We start from the raw sequence: 23138 nt of genomic DNA, 5'->3' as shown, positions 1-23138 counted from the left end.
TTTGTAGTTATAACTACTGTGGTATCATCCACGATTCATTGATAGCTCACCTCACAACTGTCATAATCACTGAGAATGTCTGGAAGAAAGTTCCATCTGAAATGTAAGGTATATTCTTTCTAAACCCATACACTTTTTTTTTTAACAAAATAAAGAATATTGATATCATCATTGGGATAGGGAGAAACCAGAGGCTAGGGAAGTTCCCAGGGATCCACAAGGTTGACCCTAGCTTAGACGACTAGCAATAGTGGAGAGGATGCCTGAACTGGCTTACCCCAGTAATCAGATCAGTGAATATCCTGTCATCATAAAGCCTTTCCCAGTAACTGATGGAAGCAGATGCAGAGATCCACAGCCAAACACCAGGCCAAGCTCCAGGAGTCCAGTTGAAGAGAGAGAAGAGGGATTCTGTGAGCAAGGAGCATCAAGATCAAGATGAGGAAACATGTAGAGAAAACCAAACCAAACTAGTGGGAACTCATGAAATTTAGACCAACACCTGTAGAGCCTCCATTGGACTGGACTAAGCCCTCTGCATAATCAAGACAGTTGTGTAGCTTGATCTGTTTAAGGAGCCCCCTGGAAGTAGGATCAGGATCCATCCCTGGTACATGAGCAGGGTTTTTGGAACCCACTACCTGTGGTGGGACACCTCACACAGCCTTGAGGCAGGGCGAGGGGCTTGGACTTGCCTCTACTGAATGTACCAGGCTCTGCTAACATCCCATGGGAGGCCTTACATTCTTGTAGGAGTGAATGGGTTTTTTGTTTGTTTGTTTGTTTTTGTTTGTTTGTTGTTTTTTTGCAGGGGAGGCTGAATGTGCAGGAGGAGAGAAGAGGGGGATCTGTGATTTCTTAATAAAAAAGAAAACAAATACTGTAAATTATCATGGTTAAAAAAGAATATTTATAACACTACTCTATTGAAGTAAGCTAGATAATCATCATTATACAATATTTGATATGAAGTAATAATTCCCTAGTACTTAACATCAATTTACATCCAATTCTGTAAAGCTCTTGAAATTCTTTCTCATAGATTTTTAAAGGGACACTGTCTATTGCATTTCATTCTGTGCTTGTGTTTGCTGGCTCATTATATCCTTTGTCTCTTTATCTTGAGCAATCTCAGCAGCACTAAAACCGTTACTGACTTTCTGAGATTTCAAATTAGTTGCTATTATACAGCTTACTTTACATCCTGGGCTAATTCGATCATTTCCTGTTGGTGTCAAGTAAGTTAGACCTGTATTGATTGTATTTCTTGAAGACTGGATATTAGATTTCAAGTCTTGCATCTTTTAGGCTAAATGTATTTCATGACTTTTTCCTAAGTAATATTTTTCTCTTGTTTTTCTTCATCAGAAAGCTTCTGTTGGGTTGCCCTATTTTTACTGATGTCAAGTTGAGTTTGTGGAATTGAGGCGGTCAAATAAATTGCCTTCTGATGTCCATAACTAATCTATAAGAGGATCATTTGACAGTGATTTTTGGAACATTGCATAATTATTGTTTTCTAACTTATTACATCAATTCCTAATTAAACCATTTGAAATGATGTTAAAATCAAAAGAGCTGGTATTTTAGTGTAAATTCTTTCCTTTGGCAACTCTATTCATTTACCTTTGGCTAATACTTTGGAAGGCACTGGAGATATCATGACTAAACCTATGGCTAAAGTATGACATCTAGGCGTCAGACTAGATTAAGTTTCCTGGCTCTTAATAATGAAGACAGAATAAACACATCCATGGCTTTGCTTCTCACCTCTGCTTCACCATCTACAGCATCTTTTTATTCTGTTTTATATTATAGTTCCCCTTAAGTAAGTCAGAAACATGTGCAACCAAAATAGGAGTAGGAAAATGAGAAAAAGTTTCTTCTTTAGCCTCATCTAAAAAGCATGAAGAATGATTCTGATTATCACAGATTGGGCTCCAGAGATGTGCCCAGAGTCAGGAGATGCAAGAAGAAGCAATGATATGTTAGTAGTCAATAGATTTGACGTGATTCTGGGAAACTGTACAATAATGTGGTAAGAAGTTGTCTTAACTGGGATATAATAGAGTTGAGAAAGAATGACTTATATAGTTGTAAAGTTCAAAAAGAGACAAAAGGTTTAATTATGAAAACAATGATTTTTTTAAATGATAATTGAGATCAATAATTCATTTAAAAATACTACAAAACTAAGGAAGTTTTTGTTGTTCTTTCTTTCTTTCAAGTGGCAACAGATGGAAGGTCCATTAATTAGTACAACGACTTCAATGTCTCTTTTTGGGATATGGAAATTGAAGGTTTCCTTTAAATATAAGCAAAATAGCTCTATTATTGGAGCTAGCAGGCATTAAAAATATTATTCTTGTGTGATTCTTTACCTTCTAAAATACATTTTATTTACTTTTTTTTACTTTACTCACTGTAACACTTCATAATTTTAGTTTCTTAACCATGGAATAAGTCACCTATACAGTAATTGAATTATGTACAACCTAGTATTATTGTATTCAATCATTTACCATTGATCAAAGAAAATGAAAAACAAGAACCTCTAACATAATTTTTGAAATTATAAACTGAATCAATTTGTGTCTTAGGGAATACAAGATGATCTTTCACCTAAAAGGGCTTGCCTCATAAGCCTGGAGACCTGAGTTTGATTCCCAGATCCCATGTAAAGGTAGAAAGAAAACCAGACTCTGTACAGTTCTCTGATCTTCACACCGAGCCCTGACATAAAGTACCCCTGCCCATTCCCCACAAATACACCATACACACAAATGTTCACAACAGTAATAAATAAAACTAAAATTTAAAATAATATCCCCTGAAAACAGTTAAAATGTATAAGAGATTTAATAAACAATGACAAATATTTAGCAAAATTATTTTCTTTTGACTTCATTAAACACTACTCAGACTTGTCAATAAAACAGCAAAACTAAAAGAAAGTTTTAATTCATATCATTTCTACTGTAATGTTTATTATGAAAATGTGATCTCTTCTCAAACATGAGAGACACGTGTGAATTCAAGGTTCCTTACATGTGATTTTGATATAGATAAGCCTTAGTTGAAAGTATACTTGTATAAGGAACTGTGGAACTTCACAGAATACTAGCACAGACATATCTCAAATATGACTGGCTATTTCTGCTGATGATGGGCATCATGATTCAGCTCCATCTCCCACAAATGCTGATAGGATTGCTTGTAGAATTATATAGAAAATGTTGACTCTTTTTCGAGATACTTATTGTCTCATGATTTTTACCATTTAGTCTTATATGAACCTATACTACCAACATTTTTCAGTTTCCTAAACTTTCCATTGCATTATTTACAGTCATTGTATTGTGTCTTCACTCGATTTGTCTTGTAAGTACAATTATTTTCATAGTATAATTACTGTGGGGGAGTGAGTTTTAGGCATGTTTGTGTGTCTCTTATTTGTTTGCATATATTACATATTGTTTATAAACATTTTAGATATTAAAGTAAAATTAACTTTGCATATATATATTTGTGCATACTTGGTGGGTTTTTTACAAACTTTGTGACCAAGATAATTTTGGGGTATTTAAGTGATTGAATATTACCAAAGATGCCTTTTATGTGATCTTTGGATAGGTTTACAGTAAATTTTATAAAGTTTTTTGAAATGTACGAATATACTTGCACAAATAAATGTGTTATTTGTAATTACATGTAATGTTGATGTAAGTCAGTAAAAATATGGTATTGAAAATGTGAGATATTTGTACCATGGTTGTTATCTAAAGAATTTTTAATGTTTAATATTTTTAACATAATTCTTTATTGGTTCTTCGGGAGTTTCACATTATGCACCCAAATCCTGCTCATCTTCCAGTCCCTCCATATCTGCCTCTTACTTCTGCAGCACGCCCCCATGAATTAGTTAAATAAATAAATAAATAAATAAATAAATAAATAAATAAAATACCTTGCTCCTCCATCTTTCCAATACCTTGTCACTCATCCTGGTGGCATCAGGAGCTATGGTCTTTAATATTTTGTCAAAACTCTAGTTTTTATACAGCAGTGTTATATGAGCAGCTGTCTGGAGTGTAGAGTTGAATCATTGTGTATAAATTTACTGCTGATCAATCATGAAAGTTTAATTACATTAAAAAACATACATAGAAACTCCAAAACGACACAGATTCTTGTGGAACAAAATGGGAAATGAAGTATATTACTTAAAATGGGGGGGGGGGCGGGAATTATATATATATACTTTAAGTGGCACAATTTATACTCAAGTATCAAATAACTTCCTAGTAATCGTTTCAAACAATATATTTTTCATTTATCAGTGTATACATGCTATGTAAACATTTTAATTACTAAATTTTAAAATGTGTCCCTTATCAGTACCAATGACTCTAAATATATAACCAGTAAAAACAGTGCATAATTAACTTTTAAATATAGAATGGTTGGCTTTGTATACTCTCTAAAACTTACTGCATCTTCTTTGCATAAAATGTTACTTTAGATAATAAGATAATTTTGAATTTCAGAAATCCATAATATTTCAAAAGTAACTTTAAGATCTGTTATAGTTCCTGTTTCAAAAGCAGACAAGTATAACTCAGAAAACTATTTAAAGATTTTTTTTTTCAAAAGGAAGCATATTTCTAATTTTCCCACTGACATTTCTTGGCAGAATCAGTATACTAAAGTCTCTTAAAACAAGTGTTTATTAAGCAATCTGTGTAAGTAGAAAAGTAAATATTTTGCCTTGTTCTCAGACTTTAACATATGGCTTATAAAGTATGTGATATGTACCCACATGATTAAGATTTTCTGTGGTGTCCAGTGGACCTGTTTATGGGAAAATGCAAACTCAACTATGTAAAAATAGTAAATGCTGAAAAAGTCATGTTAAAAAGAAATGAAGATAAACTTTTATTAAATTATTCTGACAAGAGCTTTTTGACTAATATAAGTTATACAACCTGAGAAAAATGGTTTTAAAGACAGTTAACAGTTTGTAGTCTATACTCTTCCTCAACATACATAACTGTACACCCATCATGTTAATGGATTGTGAATGTTGTGTTGATAATGAGTGAGCATATCTAAAATAGCACATAATAAACCTTAATCTAAATTGCTGAATATATAATGGAAATAAATATGTGTAAAATAAAATAGTCTACAAGCTTTATGCCATTGTCACATTGCTATGATATAAAGGAATTTTAAATTTTAAGAAGAGCTCAGCTGCTAAAGCTTTGTGAAAATATTAAGGCTCATTTGTAAAGATACCAATGGATTGTCACAGAAGCAAGACACATGGCTTCCTCTAGTGTGCTAGTGACCCCTGCTGTGTAACTCCATTTCACTATTTATGAAAGGTGACGTGCCAAACAAAATCTCCAATCTAAAAGGAAACTCAACCAAAGCCAAGGTCTCGAGCTTAGGTTATATGATGTCACCTTCTGAAACCTACAGAATTCAGCACCATTTGGACCTATGAAAAAAATACAATTGAATGTAAGTTTCTAGGACAATGCTATTGGGTCATTGACTTCAGATTAGTGAAATGGGCTTACATTTTCATATTACCATAGAAACATTTCAATTTTACTATCCAGAGACTCTCTCTCACACACAATACTGGTTTAAAGCTTTTTCAAACTTCGAATAAATCCTATTATAAATTATAAAAATGTTTCTAAAATGTGCTGTCATATCTTCAAAAATGGAAAATGACATAAAGAAAGCTAGTTTTGAATATAAATATTATTTACACTAAAATGTTTCATCTTGGATATACTTGATACATAAGTAATTTGTTTATATTTACTTAAGTAAATTCTGAAGGAAGAATATAATTTTAAAGTTGTAATGCCTTAATGCCTACATCTTTTTTTTTGTAATGAACCTCTCTCACCCTTGTGTTTTTCCTGAGACTCCCAGCTCTCAACAGGTTGAGTGTCCCTTTGCTTTCCCTACACAGAAAGTATACACAAGTGAGAAGGATTTTCCCAAATAAAGGCTTCTTCCTGTTTTCCTTTCCATCCCTTGTCAGCAGCAGGAAGCACAGTAGGGAGCTGGAAGGAACAGCAGGTGATAGTACCTGTTGTTGTAATAGGGGAGGCCCCTATTGCTGCAGTAGGTGATGCTCCCTGCTGTTACCGTAGATGAGGACCTGTTGTTACAGTTGATGAGGCACCCATTTTTACAATAGGTGATACTCCCTGTTGTTACAGTGGGTGAGGCCCCTGCTGTTACAGTTGGCTTTACCCCCTATTTTTACAGTAGTTGAGGCCCCTGTTGCTAAATCAGGTATAACCCCAGATTGTTACAGTAGATGGTGCCCCCATTATTAGAGTAGGTGATGCCCTTATTGTTAAAGTAGATAATGCCCCCTATTGTTACAGTAAGTGAGGCCCCCTATTGTTACAGTAGGTGAAGCCCCCTATTGTTACAGTAGGTGATACCCCTATTGTTACAGTAGGCGTTGCCCCTATTTTTAACACAGGTGATGTCCTCCATTATTACAGTAGGTTATATTCCCTATCTTTAGCAGGTGATCTCTCTATGGCTCTAGTTGGTGGTGGCCCCTGTTATTACAGTAGATGACCTCTATTGTTAGAGTCATAATGGCCCCATTGTTAAAATTTCTAAGATGGTAACTGACACAGACATGTATCAGGCCCTTGGCCCTTCCCAGCAATATTACAGCTCTTATGAGGGCTGAGATTTTTCTTCCTTGATTCTTCACCCTGTTAACTCCAGGACTCTTTGAAAGTATTATGGTGACCAGGGCATTCAGGTTCTGATATTGTGACCCTTTTAGCCACTGATCATTCTTTAGTGCTCTCATTCTCTCTCTCTCTCTCTCTCTCTCTCTCTCTCTCTCTCTCTCTCTCTCTCTCTCTCTTCGTGTGTGTGTGTGTGTGTGTGTGTGTGTGTGTGTGTGTGTGCATGTGCGCGCGTGCGCACACACCTATGCCTCTTTCTTTTCTATCTGTCATTGTCTCTATCTGTACCTGTCCTTCATGGCTTGGCTACTTTCAATAGTACTTGTTTTCTCAAGACTTAAGGATGGCTTCTACGATGACCTGAAACCCTTCCCTTTGCTGTGAGTGTTTTTGAAACTGGAGTGGGAACCTGGCTTTTGTTGCTATAAAGGCACATGTCAAACTGCTCTGGAACCATGTGCCAAACACTTACAGAATCATTCAATATGGGCACCTGGCACTTAGGGCAAGGTTATCAGATGGCTTGTGTCTCTGGAGGATGTCCTGCAGCTACATCCACTTTTACTTCAAATGTAAACCTGCAGGCCACCTTATTGCTTTCACAGCTGGTCGGTTCAGCTGCTCTTTCTGGGCCACACAGAGCCATTTGTTTTGAACACTAACAACCATGTTTTAAGATAATCACAACCTTGCCACCAAGTACTTTCTCTGAGGCTCCCATAGTAGACCAATGCCAACCTTCACTCTTAGCAATAGTCCCAGTGGTTACCCTACTAGCACTTTTGGAAATGTTTATCTCATGCCCAAGGTAGAGATGAGAGTAAAGGCCACATAGAGTTCATCAAAGTTTGTGACAGCAAAATGTCTGCTTGTAGCTTTTTCAATCAGCCTTGGCTGGGGTTATGCTTTGGGAGCCAGACTGATCTACATCTTTGTATAGTTTTCTCCAGATGATTGTGAAATGTGCCTGATTAAAATACACAAGCACACATACACATGCATGCATTCATGCATGTACTCACTCACACAATAAAACAATGAAACAGAAGAAAGGCACACATCAGCACACACACACACACACACACACACACACACACAAGAAACAACTTCATTTATACAGAATAAGTACTTGCCTGGATTTGACCAAAAAAAGTTTATCAATACTATGTTTTAAGCCATTGACAAGAGAAAGTGCATTTAAAATATTCACTATAACCATGAACAATAGCTTAATCACAAAGCATGACTGCACAGTTGAATCTAGCATAGGAAGAGCTGTTTTTGAGCATGAAATCTCAGCATGTCAATGCAGAGATATTGGTTCAGTTCATTACACATTGGGCTAAGATCCCAAACCTTCAGGGGTGTTAATCTCAAATGACTGGAACGTGAGGTCTGTTCTGAAAAGGGACCACAGGTAGTTTATGCAAATAAGGAGTGAGTATGCACAGGAAAGAAGGCAGGGAGGCCAGTAAATTGAGTGTTCCACTGAGATGGGAAAGCAACTGTGGCATCACATACTGAAAAAAAAAAAGAAAAGAAAACAGATGGACATAGGGATCTGTAGAAGGCTGCATCATCAGGGAGCATCAAGCTTGTGATCACAATTTTGTCTTCCACTGGTAATATCTTTTTTTTTTTAATTTGAAGTCATTTTTTATTTAATGATCTTGTTACCCTTGCGTAGTCAGCACTGTTTTTAATTTTTGTCTTTCATTTTTTTCTTTATTAAGAAATTTTATACGCACTCCACTTACTATCCACAGATATCCCCCTCTTTTCTCAGGCTTGGACCTGCTGCCTAGGCTCAGTGTCTGGGCTCTGCTGACTCCCCACTGGCAATATCTTAAAGACCCCAAGTAGATACCTGGAACTGTCAGTAATAGAAAATGCTATATATAAGATAATTTCTCCGTATCAGTAAACTATGATCAATTCTACTCTCTATATAGGTATAGTGAGTGTTGTATGTAGGACTTACATTGCTGTATTAAAACATCGTGATCAAAAGGAACTTGGAGAGAAAATTGTTTATTTCATATTTTATCTTGTAGTACATCATTCATGGCAGAAACCTGTAGGCAGGCTAGGAAGCAGAGGCCATGGAGGATGCTGGTTACGTTACATGGTTTGCTCCTCCTGGCTTGCTCAGCTGTTTCTTTATTATAGATCCTTGGAAAATAATCCCAGAGATGGCAACATCCATAGTGAATAGGTTCCTCCTGTACTGATAAGCAACCAAGAAAATGTCCAAAAGATTTGCCTTTAGTTCAATCAGGAGGGGATATTTCCTTGATTGACGTTAGCTTTCTAAATGACTCTAGATTATATCAATTGACATAATACTCAACAGAACAGTAAGGAATTAACACAACACAGTCATTAAAACAATACATTATAATAAAAGTTAGGTGACAAATCTTTGTCTCTCTCAGTTATATACAAGACACCTCCCTACGATTTATTTGCCTTGCATCTTTTGATGACATAAAATGAGATTAGGTCTGTATAGTTACATGACGTGAACTGGATAACATAGGTAAGTGGGATTAGGCTAAGCTACTATTGTCCTCCTGATAATCGTGGAACAAAGGACCATGCCTACCAGGTGACACCAGATCATCAGCCTTAAGTTGTGGGAAAGTGCATGTTCAGGAAATGCCATTTTTATTTGCATGAAACCAGCATGTTCCATGATATTTTGGGATGAAAACTTTCAAGTGAGCATTGTAGTAAAATATCACTAACTCTATTATGGGTATGTTCTCTGTTTTCATTTTTAAGATGAATATTATGTATTTTAACTTTTTTGTTACTGGATAAGTATGGTTTCATCATAGTTAAAGACTTATTTAATATATTAACATTTCTTCTTTATTAATTTTAAGCTTGTTACCATAGTTCTTATTTGGAACTCCTGGCCAGTTTGTGACCCTGTTTCTCTCAGAGCTGCTAAAAAAGGGGAGGAGAATAAAAATGGAAATTTCATCATCCATGAGTATCTCTACAAGAAGTTCAAAAGACTGAAAAAAGTAAGACTTTCAATTTTTTAATTTGTGTGTGTGTGTGTGTGTTTACCCCTTTAGTGAGTGCTGTGTTGCAAGTGTCATCATACAGTAATTCTTACAATCATTTTTCTCCTCTCGTTTGTGGAATCCAGAAATTATAACAAGGTCATTGGTCCAGTAAAAAAGTCCCTCCACCCACTGAGCCATTGTCCAATCCTCCTCTACATTTTAGGTAAATAACGGTGAGTCCATGAAGAGATGTCCTGTTAAATGAATACCTGATCTAAATAGTGAGTTCTAGGGATTCCACTACTCTTACTAGCTAGGGTTTGAGGTACTAGGTAGAAATAAATAGAAAGTAAAATTTGCTTTGGGATTTACCAATTCCATGTTATCACAGCCTAGACTACTTTCTGATGACCAGGACTAAATTTTTTCATTGGTATATGGTATAGATTCCACTCAAAATATACTTTATTCCTTGTTCCATATAAGAAAAGGTGAGTCAAATGGAATACTATAAAAAAGTATCATACTTAGAGATGACTTGGTTTTACCTCTTCAATGTGCTAGCTGTTTCTTCATTTGCAAAAACATCCTCTATGTATGTATGTATGTATATATATATATATATATATATATATATATATATATATATATATATGTGTGTGTGTGTGTGTGTGCATGTGTGTGTGTGTGTATTTATATGTTGTATTCCAAATATCTCCCCTAGTATGTATCCTCAACTTTTTCTTTCAGTAAATGACATGTAGGATGTATATTTTTTCAGTGTTTTTGTTAGCAATGTGTGGCTGTCACTTAGGACAAGTTTTCTGTGTACCTCTCCCTCTCTCAGTTGTGAAGTTGTTTCCATAAGTACTTATCACACACCGAAGCTGTAACTTTACAGTTTGAGGTGTGACAGCAAACTGGAGCACATTCTATTTCCTTCTTCACACGTTCCTTGATAGATTGGTTATCAGTGCATTTCTTACTAATTTTGGACTAACAGCCCCTAGGTATGATTTGATTCCCCCACTTCACTACTCCGGCACTGTTTATCTGGGCACTTTTGTCTGATTTGGGGAGCTATAAACAAAATAAATGACATCAGTTGAACATAAGCCACCAGACACTCCAACAGTCCCATTCTGATGGGAATACAATGGACATTGAGAGTCTCTAATTCCCAAAATGGTAGATAACATAAGAGTTTTGAGTAATTTTAGTAATGTTCCTTGGAATATTTTGAACTATTCTTGATCAGAAAAACTGAAGCTACCTGCAATGAAACTGTGTAAATGGAAGGTTGATGTTTAGCTTCACATGATTGAGAGACATCTCCAAAGTGTCCTTATGCAATTCCTACCTTCTGGTGTTTGTACTCTTCTGGAATATTTTATCATTGTGCCTCACCTTGTTTCTACTTGAAAGACTGTGGTGGAAGCTGAGGAAATGAAATTTGGTGTGTGTGAAGTTGATGAATTCTATTTTGGGTAATCTCACTAAAATTCATTGAGTAATTCATTTCCGTGGCATTAGGACTGAGGTCTCATAAGAGACTAAGAACTAGGGGGCATAAATGAATATTCTCTGACTAGAGAGGTTAACATTTCAAACTTTTGGTTATAATTTACAAAATTTATGAATAAGATGTGAAATTATGGTAAGTATCTAATAGAAAGTCTTATTTTAAACAAGCAAGACCCATGCAAAAGAAATCGAAGATAACAGTTATAGCAGTTGTTTATGGAAGTTTGAAGTTGAGAATGGCAGAAAACATTTGCAAGATTTCACTAACAATATGGTTAATGAACTAATCCCAAGACAACAAATATTTGCTTATGCCTCAAAAACGTGGCCATTTTGGTCACTGTGAGGTGGCTCACTGCTTAGGGGCATTTATTGTCTAGCTCAGCACTGGTTTGATCTCAGAAACCTACATAGTGGAAAGAAAGAAAGACTTCCATAATTTGTCCTCTGAGTTCAATATATGAATAGAGTATGTATTTATCCAACTTCATACATAAATTATTTAATAGGAGACAACACTAATAGATACGCTAAATTTGAAGGTGGAAATCTTATGAAATTCCACCCTAACCTAAGAGTTAGAGAACATTAATGACTGCTGAATGGCAGAAAATTTGTCCCCTCTAAGAATACACTCCCTAAGTCATTATATACACAGTGGTCAGCCATGAAATTATACACATATTGGTAACACTAAAAGCACTCAGAAGGTTATAAATGCTTGTTTATACATATAAACACATATGGACATATATTAAAAAATTAAATTAAACAAAGAAAAGGGGGTCAGAAAATTGAGAGGGATTGGGAGAGAAAAATATGGGACTAGTTGGCTGTAAAAAGAGAAGTGGGATAATGCAATTATTATTTAATTAAAAATTTAAAAAAGCAAATAAAAGGAATCTAAAAGCCAGTATTTGGGTTCCTGGGTAGATAAACAGTATTTTACTTCAAGTATGAGACCAGGTTGAATCTCCACATCTGATGCCAATAAAACAAGTAGTATATGAGGAAGATAAATAGACTTACAGGAAAAGGGCTGAAAGTTAGACTCTTAAGTTCATGATGGAGCCTTTTAAAAGCTGGAGAGTAGGAAAGACACCACTACTGGCATTGGCCATTAACAATCTCTATAGGACTGGCCATTACCAATCATTTAACTATGGGTCCTGTAGGCAGAGTTTTCATCCAAATGGTTGGCTCCCCAATAACAACACGGACTTAGTATTAATTCTAAATGCCTGGCCAAAAGTTTAGGCTTATTACCAAATGGCTCTTACAAATTAAATTAACCCATATTTCTCATCTATGTTCTGCCACATGGTGGCATCTTTCTTCAGCACAAGTTCATCCCCGGCTTCCGCTGCATCTTCTGGTGACCCAGCCCCAGCCCCTGCGACTCTTTCTGTCCTTCTTCCCAGCATCCTATCAGGTTGGCTGCAGGGCTAACATCTTTCTGGCTAGCTAATGCCTAGTCAGCCCTTTTATTAAACCAATACAAAGGTGCTTTGGCAGAGACACATCTTCACAGTGTACAAAAAGGTTATTCCTTAACAGGTCCTTATCTTTAAGTCTAATCTCTTTTTTTTCCCCTGGGACATGGGTGTGATGTCACTATCTGCAGAGCTCACCAGACACCAATGGATAGGTGCAAACCTCATGACAAGAGATCGCTTTGGCTAAACGCAGCATCATAAAACAAAACAGTTAATAAGAATGGGAGAAAGAAATTTGATAAGAAGGGGATGGTATACAGGAGGGTAAGGAAAGGACAGGGATGTCAGTATGTCTTTTATACACATATTAAATTATCAAAAAACAAATTGAATTGAAAATTATAGGTGATAGTAGAGTACCCTCCAACTCTCTTAACTGATCAGTTACATTATGAGTAAGAAGTGTTGTATCTAGATCTAGCATGTAGTCCATTGGTTAATAATTTGAGGACTCACTCTAGTGCCAGTAAGGAGGGAAGTGAAAACTTTAGAAGATGGAGAAAGTAGATTGTAGAGGTCTACATTCTGCACAAGCCTTGAAAGACTACAGTGACTGCCTTACTCTCTCCTTGCTTCCTGTTCTCCGTGAGCTGAACTACTTCCCTCCACTGCAAACTTCTGTCGTGATTTACTGACTGGACAATGGACTAACACAAAACAAACAAACCAATCAATAGAAAACAAAGCCTCTATGGGCAGAGATTACTGAAACCACAAGCCAAAGGAAATCTTTCTTGCTTTTAAGCCACCTTTCTCAGAAAGTATTTCTGGGCATCGCGGAAATCACGCACTTCTCTGCAGAAGCACATTAGCTCCACTTCCTGCCCAGCCAGGTATCCTGAAGAGAGTTAATAGAACAGAACATTTTTACTTGCTTCAGCAACCATACTGAAGAACATTTAATAGTTTAATTAAATTGGTAGATAAAATAATCAATGCTGTAAACCCAAGCTTTCCAAATATTCCCTTAAATCTTTTAGACTAATTCCTGAAAAACCTCAGAAAACTTGGAAATTTATATTCATTTTATGCCTTTTTATTTTGACATTAAAATAAATGAGATTCAGGGCTAAATATTAGAAGATAATATTTCCTGCTGTAGAGAAGCAATTTGAAAATTCAACTAGCAATGTCATCTAAAAAAAACCTAGTAACACCACAAAATATTGTAAAATATATATTCAGTGAACTTGGGAGACAAGCTGTGCATTTTGTGCCAAACTTATCAAGGAAGATACGGTTTCACTAGCAATGAATTAAGCTTCCACAAATTGATTTTCTTTGTGTGTACTCATCAGTGTAAATACAATTAAGCAATAAAGCCTGTACTTGTTTAGGGAAAATGTGTTCCGTTCATCCTTATTCTATGCCTGTGCTTCTTGCTTCTGGTAAATTTTTGTTCTGTTGAATCCTTGCAGTGTGACGAGAGCAATAAATTACTTTCAGTCTCTCAGAAAGAGAGAGGGGAAATTGGTGCATTTGTTTAAGAGACCATTGCTGGGTGTGGTGGTGCGTCCCTTTAATCCCAGTACTTGGGAGGCAGATCCCTATGAGTTTAAGTGTGGTCTACAGAGTGAGTTCAAGGAAAGCCAGAGCTACACAGAGAAACTCTTACTCAAAAAAATCATTAAAGGTTTTTATTTCTAAATAGCACCATCATACATAGTTTATAAAATATTTTAGTCTGCTTAAAATATCTAAAATTTTAAATTTACCAGTTGTGTGATTAAAGTATAACTATTTCCATTAAAATTAGATGAAGAGAAAAAAATCAGTTGCATCTTTTTATTACAATCTGCAATTTTTATTTATATCAATTAATGCTTCAGAACTTCAAATCACGATGTAAATTTACAAATTGATTTAAACTATTCAATGATTTTTTTACTGTCATCATAAAATTAGGTAATTTAGTAATACTATAATAATTTCATTTATTTTAATTTTCTAAAGTACCTTAAATGTGGTAATTAGCACATCTGGTATCCTGATAAAAAACTGGCAACTCAAAGGTTGTCATTGTATCTGGAATCATGACACCATTAAACTATCTTGTGGGATTCATTTTTACTAGACCCAAAGCTTTTACTAACAGTAGAAAACAATTATTCATGCTCAGCTCTGTATAACCACCTAACTCTAGTGATCTCTATTTTGCATGAGAAAAGAGAACACTACATTTACATAAATAAAAAAACAGAATCTCTAAAATATGTTGCATAATGACAAGAGGACAGGTGAAGTGTATGTACAACTGAAACTAAAATTCTTATAGATGACTGAGAGAAAAACTATAGGAATGGACAGAACATTAGCAGAGTTGAATAATAATGTTACATGAAAATCTCTAATTTCTAGACAACACTGGCATATTTGAAGAATTTCAAGCAGTCATTTTGGTGTGTTTTAATGTATATTAACTATGTCAAATTCCATTTCATGAGCAACATCTTCATGATCATCAGAAATACACTCATGCTCTCAAAAAGTTGTTCCAAATCCAACCACAACAATTGTCTTCTCAGAAAGAAAGAAACAAAGAGAGAAACAAAGAAAGAGAATAAGCCAATGTCCTTAAAATATTTCCTAGAAACTACCCTCATTAATTCCCTTTCTATTCTACAGCGCTGAAATGAGTCATAAGTGCTGTCCAGAACACACCGAATTGCAGTACTTATTCAGGGTGATTTTCTGTCTACCTAAGCACAAGAAAAATCTTTTTTTATTGCTGAGGCAACTGTGATGGGATATTGATTTAAACCATCGTTTACAGGCATAAAAAGTACCTTATTCTGTGATACAGCAATAGAGAAATCATCATGAGTGGAGCATGCATTTTTCAAGGTCAGGAAAGAATCACCTGATTTCCCATGTGTACCAAGTCTCTCCATTAGAGTCTCTTCAGTGATATCTCAGATTTGCACATAGAAACAGGAGAACTGTCTTCGAAACTAGGTTGTTTTAGGGTTACAGCTGCAGAGATACGAAGAGAAACAGAATGAATGGTACCGATGGAACGCCAAAGTGGATGAGAAAAGCCCATGAAGCTTCAACCCTATTCAAAAAAGTTAGGAAACTAAAGAAAGCTGGGAGTGGGAGAAGAGCACAGAAATCGCTTGTTCAGTGCCAAATGGTCAGCTCTGAAAACATAGATACAAGTAGAATTTTAAGAATGGTTAAGAAGCCGGGCGGTGGTGGCGCACGCCTTTAATCCCAGCACTCGGGAGGCAGAGGCAGGCGGATCTTTGTGAGTTCGAGGCCAGCCTGGGCTACCAAGTGAGTTCCAGGAAAGGCGCAAAGCTACACAGAGAAACCCTGTCTCGAAAAACCAAAAAAAAAAAAAAAAAAAAAAAGGAATGGTTAAGAATATAAAGGTAAATATATATACTAAATGCAACAACAATGAAAAAATAGGATATGAATTTGAAGGAGAGTAGGGAGATATATGGGAGAGTTTGGAAGGATTAAAGGAAATAGAAAAATGTTTTAGTTAAAATATCAAAATTTTAAATTAATTCCTTGTCATCAAGATGAGAAATTTATTGTTACGATCTTGTTTTACCCTAGAAAGTATTTGGTGGTAAAGTATGTTAGGCATCAAGAGATAACATAAATTCTTGTCATTTATAAATTTATCTGCTCACCATGTTTTGTTTTTTTCACTTGTCTTGAAGCTGAACTCTGTCTCTCTGTCTCCATCTCTGCCTCTCTGCCTCTCTGTCTCGCTGTCTCTCTGTCTGTCTGTTTGTCTCTCTCTCTCTCTCTCTCTGTGTGTGTGTGTGTGTGTGTGTGTGTGAGAGAGAGAGAGAGAGAGAGAGAGAGAGAGAGAGAGAGAGAGAGAGAGAGAGAGAGAAAATAATATAAAATAAAACATGTAAAGGAAAACTAACACCTTGGTAAAGGACAAAACAAATAGAAGGAAAAGAGCCCCAGAAAAGATGCAAAGGGCACATTTATTCTTTCAAGTCTAAAATGCCATGTGGTGCAGACCCAGCAGGCCCTGGGCATGCTGCTTCAGTTTCTGGAAGTTCATATGTGCATCAAACCTGTTGATTTCAAGGGCCTTGTACCTTGATGTCCTCTATCCTTTCTGGCTTGTACACTTTATCTTCTTCTACAGGGTCCCCTGAGTCTTGAGGGGAAGAAGATGAAAACATCTCATTTAGGGCTGCGTGTTCCAAGGTCTCTCACTCTTTGCATATTGTCTGCCTGTAGGTTTCTGTAGTTATTCACATCTGCTGCAGAAGATAGAGTCTCTATTAGTGTCTGAACAAGGCACTGATGAATATAGCAAAATGTTATTAGGAGTCATTTTATTGCTAATTTAGTAGAACCATAGTATTTGGTTTTATCCTATTTCCCTGGCTATTTAGGTACAGGTTCTTGATCATCCAAGCATTGTGGGGCATGGGTTCCATCTCATAGAATTTCTCCTGTTCCAGAACCACCAACAATCCACAAAGCCATCTATAACCACTATTCTATTTCCCTTTCCTAGGGAGATCTATTCGTAGCCTTGAGTTCCTTACTCTATAAATAACCTCTGTGGTTCTACAGATTGTAGCTTGCTTATTCTTTTAACAGTTAATATCCACATGTAAGAAAATACATACCAAATTTGTCTTTCTGGTTCTGGAAAATCATACTCAGGATGATTTTTTTTTTCAGTTTCATCATTATCTGTGAATTTTCTTATTCCATTTTAACAGCTGAGTAATATTCCATTGTATAAATATATCCTATTTTTTACCCATTTATCTACTGAGGGATATGCAGATTATTTCTCATTTTTGGCTCTTAGGAATAAATCAACAATGAAAATGATTTAACAAGTCTCTCTGTGGTAGTATGAAGTGTCATTTTGTTATTTGCTCAACAGTGTTTTCTCTTTTGCAAATTATCCATTTAGATCTGTGCCTCAATTTTTATTTTGGTTATTTGTTCTTTTTAGTTCTTTATATAATTTGGATATTAGCTCTCTAGTGTATGTGTAGAAGGTAAAAACTTTTCCCATTCTGTAGGATGACACATTGTCCAAATGAAAATGTCCTTTGCTGTATGGAAGCCATTCAGTTTCATGAGGACCCATATTAAAAAAAAAAAATGAAAGAGAAGAATATATTATCATCTCCTTAGATTAAAAAAGTTCTTTGACAAAATTCAACACCCCTTCATGATAAAATTCCTAGAGAGATTAAGGATGCAAGGGACATACTTCAACATAAATAAGCCGATTAAGACCATAGCCAATATCTACTTGATCTTGGAGGGAAACTCAAAGCAATTCCACTAACATCAGTAATATGTTAAGTCTGTCTATTCTTTCTATACTTATTCAATAGGAAGACTTAGCTAGATGAATTAACTAACTGAGGGAAGTCAAGGGAAAACAATGAAGGGAAGACATAAAAGTATTTTTATTTGCAGATGGTATAATAGCATATCTAAGTAACCTTAAAATTTCAACCTGGAAACTCCTACATTGTATAAACATTTTCAATAATGTAGCTGGATATAACATTAACAAGCAAAAGTCAGTAGCCTTCTTATGAACAAAAAACAAAGAGACTGAGTAATAACTCAGGGAATAACACTTTTCAAAATAACATCAAAGAATATAAAATATTTTGGAGGGATTCTGACCAAGCAGTGAAAGATTTGTATGATTAAAAATGTCATGTCACCAGGAAATATTGGTATATACCTTTAATCCCAGCACTTAGGAAACAGAGGCAGGTGGATCTCTATGAGTTCAACCAACCTAGTCTACAGAACAGGTTTCAGGACAGCAAAGACTACACAGGGAAATCTGTCTGGAAAAACTAAAAAGTAAAGTAAAGTAACCCTGGATTTTGTTTAGAACGAAGATAAATTAGGATAAATGAACAGAAATGAATAGCTTTTAGTGTAATTTCAGTCAACAGCTCAGACATGGACATATGTGTAATCAACATGAAGAGCCATTTTTAAATGTATTTTAAGTAATTTTCATCCTCCATAATTAAGAGTCTGTGGTGGTAATCTAATTGTACTGAAATATTATTTTGATTGTATGTTAATAAATAAAGTTGTCTGGGGGTCAGAGCTATTAGAGCCATAGCAAGAGTGTGGCGGTGGTGGCACACGCCTTTAATCCCATAAGATCTCTGTGTGTTCAGGGATACAGTCAGCATTGGAGACATATGCCTTTAAGACCTAGGGGGCTGTACATTCAGACAGTGACGAGGCAGTCATGTGTTTGGGTTTACAACCAATGAGAAGGCAGAACGACATACTATAAAAAAAATGAGCCGACAGGAAGTAGGTCTCTTTTCTTGAAGCTGGGACAGCAGGAGGAAGGGTGAGATTTTAGCTCTGAGCTCTGACCTCTCGGCTTTCTCTTTTACATTGTTTCTGTGTTTCTTATTTAATAAGACGGTTGGATACATCAATAAGAGTCATTCCTTTAAGTAAATGTGTGTCATACACACATGGGCAGGTTTAGAAACATCCTTAAATTGAAACACAGAACAGAACACCACGAGAAATGTCTTCCTTACACATCTTGAGTCAGTCTTTCTTTCTCTTACTTCCTGTTTCTAAAACCATGAACTGATTCCTCACTTAATAGCAATACATTCTCCAGAAGTGCATTAATTCTGTGGCTAGTGAGACCATTTTGGTGTTTTTATGCACTAGTTCCAGAGCTAGCAAATGTCCATTGTGATTGTTCACAACAGTTGCTAAATTTAACATGTTTTCAGTTATGAATAAAAAGTTTTCATTGGATATACACTTCGGAAATATTTTTTCATCTGTGCTTTTCTTTGTACATCTTTGTCAATGTCTTTCCAAACAAACTTTGAAATTTAGACAAACTTTGATCAATAATATTTTATTAAAAATGATTTTCTTTCAATAATGGATTAAAGCATTACATAACTTTAAAACTGATTGGAGAAAAAGGGACATCACCTGGAATGATCCCACAGTAGCAAATAACTTACATGTTCTATAGTTAGTTACAAAGCTGAAAGGTTAGTCTGATTTTTGTTTCCTAAGAACAATTTGATGGGCTATGATATGCATTCAAAAAACTGTTTGTAAGCTAAAAATTCCCTAATATGCCCCTTGAAGGAAAGTTGCTAAGTTCTGCCTATTGAGTTACATTAAAAATGCCAAGAGAACAGTATTTTTCACTTTTGACTGTTTTAATCATTGGCTCTTCATTTCTACCTGTGTCATTTTGTGATGGGTAAATTTAGATGATCCCAGTGACATTAGTTTATGCATTTGAGCTGAAGGTTAACAAACTGGAAATGTAAATGTAGCCATCCATCCTGCAAAACTTGTAAAAATTAAAGTAATTAAAATGTACTGTGGTTCCATCAGCACTTCAGTGGTGAAGGACGTACAGTATGCTACAAATTGACTTTTTTAAAACTGACTTGAGGTAAGTTTTAAAATTCAAACACCTTCAGAGAACAAACATTGCACATAAAGTGTGGCATGTAAATTTTCTTTAATAGTTTGTGCATGCAATTTAATTGACAGCAGTGATGACATTGACAGCAATGTGCACATAAAAATTCCACCTCTGTCCAGAATATATTAGAAACTAATTTACTGATATCAGAATAGTTAAAATCATTTTGTGTTTTTCTACTGAATATCCCATTCCTTAAAAACTGTAAGAACTGCATTAAAGTTTGAATCATGAGCATGTTAGTTAAGAACTGAATTAAGAAGTGTTAGGAAAAACAATAGTACAATACCACTTTCAACTAGATAGGATATCAATTTATTCTGAGATATTTTATCACTCTCATATATCATCTGCTAAAGACAAAATTTAACAAAGTACAATTATTCAGGATGCTAGTAACATTTGTGCATCTCAGGATGTTGCAAATGCATATTGTTCTACTGACCTTTTTCAATAAGGATTATATTTGGTTAGATTTGATCATGGAAATTCTTTTCATTCTACCTTTTGTAGATGTTGCTTAAACAAACTTCAGGATTTATTGTCATATTGCTTTTGAAAGATGAGTGAATAAACACAAAAAAATATGCATAGTTCTTTTCTTTTTCTTCTCTGCTTGTGAAAATGTATGTTGCTTAGTCACTGATCAGATCTATTGCTGTGAAAGGATACCATGATCAAAGCAACTCTTATAAAAGGATCGATTTAACTGAGGCTTGATTACATTTTCCAAGGATCAGTTCATATCATCAGGGAAGGGAACATTGTAGAAAATATGGCATTGACATAATAGCTGAGAGCTACATCCTAATCCACAAGCAGAGAGACAGAGACAGAGACTCTTTGAGCTTGGCATGGGCTTTTTAAACACCAAAGCCTACTCCCAGTGACACACTTCTTCCAACATGGTTATACCTTCTAAATCTTCTAATCCTTTCAAATAGTGCAACTCCCTGGTAACTAAGCATTCAAATACATAAGGCTATGGAGGGCAATTTTGTCCAAGTCACTTAAAGGGACAGGATCCACAAAGATACCCCCACAATAGGCTACTGGCAATGGTCGAGAGAAAGCCCGAACTGACATACTCTGGTGATAGGATGACCAAACACCCTAATTGTCATGCTAGAAACCTCATCCAATGACTGAGGAAACAGGATGCAGAGATCCACAGCTAGGCCCCAGGTGGAGCTCTGGGAGCTCAACTGGCAAGAAAGAGGAGGGTTTCTATGAGCAAGAATTGTTGAGACCAAGATTGGAAAAAGCACAGGGACAAATAGCCAAACGAATAGAAACACATGAACTATGAACCAATAGCTGAGGAGCCCCCAACTGGATCAAGTCCTCTGGATAAGTGAGACAGTTGATTAGCTTAATCTGTTTGGGAGGCATCCAGGCACTGGGCCAGGACCTGTCCTCGGTGCATGAGCTGGCTGTTAGGAACCTGGGGCTTACACAGGAACACTTGGCTCAGCCTGGAAGGAGGGGACTGGACCTGCCTAGACTGAATCTACCAGGTTGAACTCAATCCCCATGGGAGCCTTTCTCCTGGAGGAGATGGGAATGTGGGGTAGGCTGGGGGGAAGGCTGGGGTGAGGTGGGGGAGTAGGTGGAAGAACAAGGGAATCCGTGGTTGTGGCTCATATGTAAAATTAAATTAAATTATAAAATTTTAAAAAAGCCGAGACTAAACTACCCTCATGCCTGGATCAAGCAATAAAGCTTTCATTTCAATTCTCAAAAAAAACAAAAAAAAAAAACCCAAAACAAACAAACAAACAAAAAATAGAGAGACAGGATCAGTGCAGGTATTACCTCCATAGGCTCAAGCTAGAAGCTATCCCAGCATTTAAAGATGGAAGTAGACAAGGGGTCTTACCCCTAACCAATAAACTATTTGTAATTGATGCCTGTTAGCAAAGGGGAAAATTATTTTTTTCCCCAATGGAGTGCCACTGGGTGCTGTGGAATGTCGTTCTGTATGCTGTGAATATGTGTTGCTCTGATTGGTTGATAAATAAAATGCTGATTGGCCAGTAGCCAGGAAGAAAGTATAGGTGGGGTAAGCAGAGGAGAAGAATTCTGGGAAGAGGAAGGGATGAGTTGAACGTCACCAACAAGACACAGAAGAAGCAAGATGACAAGGCAGAACTGAGAAAAGCTACCAAGCCATGTGGCTAAACATAAATAAGTATTATGGGTTAATTTAAGTGTAATAAGCCTGAGCAAATGGCCAAGCAGTTATAATTAATATAAGCCTCTGTGTGTTAACTTGGGAGACATGAGTGGGAGAGATTTTTCCTGACCATCAGCCAGGCAGAATGCAGGAAAACTTCCAACTCCTACTGGGTATATCAGCCACACTCCAGGACAAGCTTCATGCCCAGGAGTACTTGGCTAACACAAAACAGAACTCCATATTTTTTGTTTGTTTTGTTTTTGTTTGTTTGTGTTTTTAATAGTCTTATTTGTTTCATTTTGACATGTTTTGTCTTACTGTTTTTGTTTGTTTGCTTGTTTTGATTTTCGTTTTTTGTTTAAAAGAGAGAAACAGAACATAAAGCTGGGTGTGTAGGGATATCATGATCTAGGATGTGTTGCAAGAGGGTAAAATATGATCAGAACATAGTGTCAGAAAATATTATAATAAAATTCTAAAATGCTATGCCATGTATAAAACACTACTTCTAAATTGTTCAGATCTCTGTTTATCTTCTTAATGAATTAAAAATATCATTGGCAATTTTAAACATACATACATATACTGCATTCTGACTACTTTCAGTGTCCACTCTCTTATCTCCCTCGTCCTCCTCTTATTCCCTCCCTCCCACATCCCATCTCCCACACAAACCCATTTTCTCTATTCAGGCTTTTGTTTTATTTCTTACCCAAA

Source organism: Peromyscus leucopus, chromosome 11 (assembly GCF_004664715.2).
Source record: "Peromyscus leucopus breed LL Stock chromosome 11, UCI_PerLeu_2.1, whole genome shotgun sequence".
Lineage (NCBI taxonomy): Eukaryota > Metazoa > Chordata > Mammalia > Rodentia > Cricetidae > Peromyscus > Peromyscus leucopus.
Note: the sequence above shows the minus strand (reverse complement) of the source record.